This window comes from Paramormyrops kingsleyae, chromosome 11, assembly GCF_048594095.1.
Source record: "Paramormyrops kingsleyae isolate MSU_618 chromosome 11, PKINGS_0.4, whole genome shotgun sequence".
NCBI classification, from domain to species: Eukaryota; Metazoa; Chordata; class Actinopteri; order Osteoglossiformes; family Mormyridae; genus Paramormyrops; species Paramormyrops kingsleyae.
The window spans coordinates 22459434-22468093 of NC_132807.1; positions in this window are offsets into that span (position 1 = coordinate 22459434).

The following is an 8660-nucleotide window of genomic DNA, read 5'->3' on the forward strand; positions in this document are numbered from 1 at the left end:
GTGAACTGTATAACTATGTACCGTCCGTAAAAAGGATGTCCATCATAAGAGGCAGAAACACAGCCTTTAATGCAGTTTATTTTAATATTTTTTTTTCAGCATATGATAACGTAATCCTGATCTGGTTCTGTTACAGTGCGCAGCCAGTATGCAGGGTGAGGCCTCTCTTTGTTTTATACTGTAAATCACCACATAGTCAGAGATCTGGCACACTGGGTCGACACCCACGGCCGTACACCATGACATGGGGTTGTGACCCAGAGTCAACACAGCGCCATGATGGTAAAATCCGGAAGCTTCCGGGTCGACATCTGTCCCATTTCTCCTGGCACCTTATTGGCTGGTTGCATGAGACTGGCGCTACTGTGTTGGGGGGGGGGGGGGGCGGCACCTGTTCAAAATCAAAATCTGTTTACAGCAGAAGGCGATCCGGCAGCCAGAGGCCACACTGCCTGGTTAATGTCACAGTAAAGTTGGTAAAATCCAGCACCCGCCATGGGACGGGTCACTCGCAGCTCTAATCTGTCACTCTGCCCCCCCCCCCCGATACAGACATACATGTCATTCCTTTTTTTTACCCCCCCAATCTGATTCCCCACCATCTACTATCTCTCTCTCCCTCTCTCTCAAGTGCGAGCTTGATTAATATTTTCTGCTCTTCTGTAACCATGGCGATGAGGTCAGTGCATATGATACTTAATTTAATCTTGCCAGTGCTTTTGTACACATCCTTTGCGTCCGGACAATAAACCCCCCCTGCCGGTGATGCCCGCCCCCTCCCGTCTGTCACAACCACTGCTCCCCCCCCCCCCCGTTCCCCTCCGCCTGTCTTTCATTTTGTCCCTTTTATTAATTTCATTCCTCCTTCTCCTTCTCTATTTCTCTCCAATTCCCGTCTTATTTGTCCTGCCCATATCTACCCGTGACTTTTTTCCCTTATTATTTCCTTTCTCCTCTTCACCTTTTTCTGCTTCTCCATCCCGGGCGGGCGAGACTTTTCTCCTTTTGTCATTCTTTTTTGTTTTTCTTTTCTCTCCTTCATCTGGCTTTTGTTTCTCCTTTTCGGGAAACCCCCCGCTGAGATCGGAATTAAAAGACTCAGTGCAGTTAATGTAATAATAATGCTTAATACCGGCTCCCCCTCTCCCCCCTCTGTCTCCTCTCTATCCACTGTCGCTCCTCCGTTCCCCCACCCCACCCCCCTGTCACCTCTCCCCCCGAATTTACATACTCAAATCAGTCTCACGCACAGTAGTTAAATTGATTTCAAACGACTCAGATGATTCGAGTGGTAAAACAAAGAGCCCCGTGATCAGGAAATCACTGATACACAAAGCCAGATCCCGACACTGGGGCCCTCCTTGGGCAGGTGTTCTCATTAATTCCCAGCAAATTGGGGTCCTCAAAGATCCCAGCAGAAGTGGGAGACAGGGGCCTCGCTCCACGCACAAAGGGACACACGCGGGCGCACACACACGCACACACACACACACACAAACACACGCACATAGAGCAGGGCTTTCTTTTTTGGAGATGCAGAGGCTAATCCGTGACAAGAGGCTATGCAGATCTCAAAAGAAAGATGAGAGAAAAAAATAAACAAACACTGGACTAGATGGTTGTGACGAGAGAGAGAGAGCAAAAAACCACATGAAAAACATTTGGAGGACATCTTAATATGAGGATGCTGGACATAACAAAGACAGGTCTGGAAAGGAGAGTTTTAAATGATTTTCCTTCTCATTTGATCCTTTTTTAAAATATCATCTCATGTCAATACGCGGGTTTCTGCGAGAACATGACTTTGCATTAGCGAACAATGGGGCTGAAGGTGGGCCTTCTATACGTTCTACTCCTTAAAATCGCATTAAAGTCCTATTGGCGTGTGCATGACTCCGCGCTGTGATTGGCTGGGACGAATGACTCCGCGAATGAAGCCCGCTCAACGCTAGATGGCAGGACGAGGATTTAATTATTTAAAGTCGTCGCAGAAGTGACTCATGTAGCTCATAGTTCCAAATTTTATGCGTTTATGCAAAGAGGGGGTTCTGGAGTCAGTCAGTGGTACCATAGAAGGGTATGTTCTGAAACTGACTGCATCCTCATCCAGTTCAATAGCAATAACAAGAAAATTCTGGGATCCCTAAGGCTCCTTCCAAACAGACAGAAAACCGGAAGTCAGTGGAAATTTTTATTTTCAGAGAGAAATCATCTTTATTCAAGCCACTCCCCGTCCGGTGTGTGCAAGTGAGGAAAAAAAAGCTTTTTTAAAATTTGTTTGAAAAGCCGTCTTCATGTTTGCAAGGAGAGGTATTTTGCCGCAGTAATTTCACCGGAGCAAAATAAAAAAGAGCAGCCGTGGATGAGATTTGACGCGGACGTCATAAAATAAGCATTAGCAGTTACCTACCATCTGAAGTGACAGTCTATCAATAATGTCACGCTGAAAATAGGACAGGTTTGTTACTGGCTGTAAATCACATAGGGATGGGGTAGGAGGTGGTGGTGGGGGGGCTTTGTAGGGGCTGAAAAGCGAGTAGGTACAGGGACTACATTAACACATTGTGCTGGGGGGAGGAAGCCTTGAGTACCGCAAGGCAGGCTGGGAACTTTCCCAGGGAGCATTGCATAGAGCTGCTGCGGTGGGTGGGGCACTGGTGAAGGACTGGGGATACGTGTCACCATTCTGTCCTGTTTGTCATGTCTCCGATTGGGATGGCTTATTCCTACAAAATGTTATTTCTTATATAAATATCTGCGTAAAAACATCGACTGGTTCAGATGTGCGTAGAATTGCTATTGATCATTTTCCAAAATAGTTCTTGCCAGGAACTTTTCCACTTTTCCTGAGATGGAAAAAGGCCTTCGGCTGATGGATTTTCAAACTAATGCCGGTAATATTTTTTCACACCTTCTGTAATCTTTTGATTAGTTCAGACGGATTTTCTCTAATAATGCAAATGCTTATTTTCCCATGAAATATCCAATATTTTTACAAGGCCTGTGCTATGATATTAAACCAATATTAAAACATTCCCTTTGTACAATAACTGCTCGAGGTTATAAAAAAAGAGTACAGCGCGGAACTTTTTTTTGTTTGTATAAATATTGCATGCGTGTTTTCTGGAGCCGGTGCTCTGAGCTAATGAGCCCGTCTCTGGGCTGCTGGAGAATTGTACTTCCTCCCTCTGAAGCGCGGAGCCGGTAGCACGGTGCGTGTTTGAAGGTAGTGCCCGTGTCACTGCGTAGGAGGTGCCACTGATCCGCGACCCGCCAATCGATCGAGAGGCGACGCCATATTTTTCCTCAGCCAAAGTCCCCTCCCCCCCCCCCCCCCCACGCGTACATGACCTGACTGCTTATTCCCAGATTAGTCGCTGTTCATCTGGGGTTTGACACCACCCCCCCCCCCCCCCCAGCGGGAAATTAACATGAAGTCAGACGCCATTGCTGGTGAATGCGTGCAGAGACAATGACCTATTCAGACCTGGACACCATAACAGCTGGCTGGCCTTGCGCGCCAGGCCGCGTGCCCCCCCCCCCCCCCCCCCCCCCCCCCTTGCGGAGTGTGCAGACACGTGGGGGCCCGATTGGCAAGCCTGATAACAACAAGTGTGTCTGCATTATAGCTTTTGGTTAACCCCTCCCCCCCCTTGGCACAGTGCCCACCCCACCAGCAGATAAAGAGCCGATTGTGCCACGGGACCATGGTGAGGGAGGGGCCCAGTGGGGGGGGGGGGGGGGGTGATTTACATGCTGCTGCGCAGTCGACAGCCCTCCCATGTAAAACAGCAGAAGGGGTAATTAGGCCTCATTTGTCCCTTTTGTTTCGGCAAGTGTTGGGGCGGGGGGGGCATGCAAGGGAATGTTGGCTGCCACACGTGTGCCGCCCCCTCCTCTCCCCACCACTTGGCCCGCTCTCAGAACACCGTGGGAAGAAGCCTGGCACAGGCAATTGTGTGGCCTCCTCTCCCATGCTGCAAAACAGGAAGTCCCACCATAACCCGCCCCCCCCCCGCCCCCGGCCGCATGGTCCAATCACTTTCACTTCCACACTTTTGGTTCCATATTCCTTAATGATTTTAGTACCCTAAAAATGCTTTAATAGTCAAAAACAAGCATATATATAAGCGCCTCCCTTTTTTTGTCTTGTGGTTTGGACAGTGACCCAAGGAGAGGAAATCTGTGCTGTTTGGCTATTCGTATATGGATGGGATGGACGTGGGATCAGAGAAAATCTGGAATGATCTGGCAGAGATACGCGTCTGCGGTTTCTGTGCGTGTGTGTTTGTGAAAAGGCCATCGATCAGACACGGATAAGAAATCATTGTCGTAAGCCTCTCCGCGCAGACCTGGGGTGCCAATGCGGCCAGCGCAGTCCCTTTCCGGAATGTTCCGAGGCCCGATCTTGAGGCCGGGCAGGTGCCCGGACTACTGAAGGAGGCCATCCACACAGAAGCAGGCGGGTGTCCTGAGCGACACGCATATATATGGGGGGTTTAGACAAACTGAGTCCTGGATGCTTGGGGACATGTCACCTGACTCATGGTCTGTAGGGCAAATCACACATCAAGACTGTTAATCCACCAGTAGGACTTCATAAACTGGGAGTAGAGTTGGGCAGGCGGGAAGGGGGCAAATGTGGGTATATGTACTAACTAAAGTGGTTTGGGGCCATTTGTTTAGTAAAATTCACTCCCATTTCCTGTTTATAAGCACAGGAGACCACGCACGCACGCACGCACGCACGCACGCACGCACGTGAGGCATGAATGGGCGTCACCAGCTGCTTCCATTTATTTGCGAGTGGATTCCACACATCTGTAGCCGTGTCACCCAGTCCTACATGTTAAAAGGACACACATGTTTTGGTGGGTACATATCAACTGTAAATGCCAGGACGCAGCCGTCTATTTTCTGTGCTAGTGTTTCTCACGCCAGTCTTTGGGGACCCCCAGACAGCCCACATTTCTGTTGCCTCCCAGCTCCCGGCACACCTGTATCAGGTATTCTGCACTCTCTGTTGCTTGTTTTTTGGTTCAGGTGTGCTGGGACTTGGGAGGAAGGATAATGGGGTTCCCCAAGGACTGGAATGAGAAACTTGAACACTTTACTTAAGGCCATGTCGTTAGTAATTTATAACCACATTCATAATGTATTGTGATGCATTCGTAAATATAAATATTGATGAAAAGGCATAACACATTATAACCATGTTTATTATGCACTATGACTGGTGCTTTATGAAGCTCTTATCTATAATGCAATATAGATACCTTTATAAGGCAGAACAAAGCATCCTTAATGCTGATACCAGCCATTATAATGCATTAGAAACGTATCTACAGTGCATTATAGATCAGAGCTTCATAAAGCATTCATAATGCATTATAAACATGCCTATAATGTGTTATGCATTTTGATAATGTTTATAATGCTTTATGAATTATTATTTGTTCAGAATGTGTTTATAAATTACTAAAACCATGGTCTTAAGTAAAGTCTTACCCACTGTTCTGCACCATTTATTCACTTTGGGGTCACGGGAGCCTGTAGCCTATCCCATAATGCACTGGGCACAGGGACACATTGATCTGGATACCAGTCCTCCACAGAGCACACAATCAGACATGCAGTGTCTTTAGACTGGTTTGGTATGTGGGGTTAATGTACCAAGCTGTGTGTCTTATTCAGTATTTTACTTAAAAAGTCAGGGTACTTTTATATTCTATGGTTAAAGACCTGGAATTACAGGTTTCTTGATGTAAACTGTTAACAGTACATGACCCCTACGAGTCTAGACTTGCTGTTATTGAAGTTTTTGGACAAATGAACACTCTCATTATAGATCTCCTGTTATTAATGGCTGGCTCGGCCAAACCAGCCCAGTTCATAGGTCTGCATCTTCAAGAATTAAGGGTTTATTGTTATGAGCACAGTAAACAGTCAGACATCTTACTCTAAATGTCCTTCTGGCACCTGACAAACACACATTAAACACAAGACACAAATACAAAAGAAGACTATTAACACAATAAGACAATATGTACAATTATGACAATAAATATGTAAACACAGTGCATTATAAATGTATAATTCCATGTAAAATTCTCATGAAAATATTGTGTGTTGTGCAAAGTCTGCATAAGTTCTACGTGCAACATTTGTGTTCAGTGTGGTGTTGACATTACTGGTCAGCCAGAAAAAGAGTTTTGAAAGTATTAACTGGAGGGCAGCTGACGACACAGCATGTAGCTGAAACTCTGCACCATGACGTTTAGTGTTTAATGGAAGGATTGTGGTTCTGATGATTTTCTGTTTCCTTCAGGTGTAAGGAGATCAGCGGACGCTGGCGGAGCACGGCGACAGCGGGTGAGTGGCCGCACAAGGCTTGCCCATCACGTCTCTGTGCCAGTCTCAGCTAGGCTACTGCCGCCATCTTGCGGTCCTTCATCGATGACCGCTTCCGGTCATCACAGCGACCGAGGGCTGGTCCGGTGGCGGAGGGAGGGGGGGGGGGTGCTTGCAGTGAGAGTAGATCTCAGAAATCCCATTACGGTATCGATCTCCCATGTGGCACGCGGGGCGCTGCGGAATCATAGCTGGAAAATGGGCCGCCATAGCATGGTGGAGGAGATGCTCACGGATGATAAATCGACACGGCGGTGCGGACCCCTCTGCCCCGTGAGGGCCGCGATGGCCAGCCCTCGTTACATTTCTCAGCCTTGGAAAAGTTAATTGGAATCGTCAAATTAATGGTTAATTTCTGGTCCCTTCGTTGTGGACCTCGAACAGCCCATGTTGTAAATTGTATCGCAGGCATTGTTTTATATCAGCCTTACATACTCGCCCAGCGCGACCTGGCAACCCAGTTTGTGCGTGGCATTAATATAACCCAACAAATAACTTAAGTTAATCACCATGCCCGTCCTCTGTGGAACATTGCAGGAGTTTGTGGTAATTAGTAACTCACCTTTGTACCAATTTATCTTGTGCAGGATGGGTGAGGGGGGTTCAGCAATAAGGTCTCTTAATGAAATATTAAGTGTTGAGAGAGAAAGAATAGGAGATTTACGGCACGCATGCTAAACGCTTTTCTTCCGTCTTGATGCCAAGGCTGACCCAGGCCCGGTTAATGCATGTGGGCTCCACTTCTGCCCGAGCTCCGTCTTAAAGAACGGGGGATGCTTTCGGCCCGCTTGCCTGGCTGCAGAACACCGGCTCCCCAGAGACGCATCAGAAAGCCGGGATATATGAATTTAACAAGTACCTGTGCCCTCCCCGCGCCCCGTCTGGGGGGCACCTAGTCGTTACAAGCTCATCCCTTTCGGAGTGGTGCATTTTATCCTGTGTGACTAATTACCATATAAATAAAAGGATCTCTCTTATGAGGGACTTTTCAGTAGTTTAACATAACAAACAGGTGTTTTTCCAAAATCCGCCCTAATTAGACGTCTGAATGTGGCTTTTCTAATTAAGGCCGAGGGGGCGGGGGGGAGGGGGTTTAATTTTATTTCTTCATCAATCCACTGAAGTGTAGTTTATGGGGTTTAAAGTGACAGACTTGTAAATGAAGAGGCCCACATGGTGGGAGAGGAACAGATGGGGAGTGTAATCTGGCAGCGCGCTGGCACACGTGTCGACTCCTGTGGGATCTGCAAGACGACGTCCTCACTTGTCGTGCGTTTTTTTTTTGTAGTCATTGTGCTTCCTTTATTCATGGTCTGGGTGTCTTGCCTCAGGACACACCCCCTGCTCATTAAAGGTCATCCTAGTAGCTGATTGGTCAGCCCTCCCTTGTCACTCATTGCCTTAGCCTTGAACTTGGCAGTCTGGCCAGGAGCCTGAGGTCAGAGGTCAGGAGCCAGATGGATCAGACTGGGCTTGTTGGCTGGATTTATCTTTTTTTTAACAGTCAGTGGTCAGTTTTACTTAGAGGTCAACAAGGCAAACCATGATAAGGAGCGGAGCCAGGCCTCAGGTGAGGTCAGTGATCAGGCTTGATGTCTCTGTGCGAGCCCTGTCCAGTGGGATGGGAGGCTGACCTTTGCCCTCAGGGTGGTGACCCTTGACCCCTAGCTGACTAACACACTCTCCCCCCCCTTCCAGTCAGCAGTGGAACTGGGTATTGATCAGCCAGACAGCGTCATCGCACTGCAAGTATGTATGAGTGTGGCAGTTATTGTCCCCCTGCACCCCCCCCCCCCCCAGCTCACCCCAGTGACTGAACGGAAAATGGAATAAAAAAATCAACACTCAGTGATCTGACAGACTTTCTGAAAATTTACCCTCCATATTGTTCCGTCTCTCATCACTCCTGAAGAGTTTGTGAATCAAAGTAAATTTTTTTTTTTTATAAATAAAATAATTAATAATTCAAATTGAGATTGTGAGATACCCTATGTCCTGTGAAAAAGCCATAAGCCGTAAGCTCATGGTATTCCCAGATCACTGGCGGTGCAGTAATCCTGTACGGCTTGGGAACTGCCCTGCTGGTATCTGGGTAGAAGGGAAAAAAAAAAAGCTAAAATAAGTCAGCAGATTTCTTCACTGGGGCACTGGGAGGCTCCAGCAGAGGATTGTGGGAAAAAGGCCCCACAGCAGCAGAGGTGTACTGTACCTCTGGGGGGTTAGCTCTTGTTTCCCTGTCCCCATGAGGC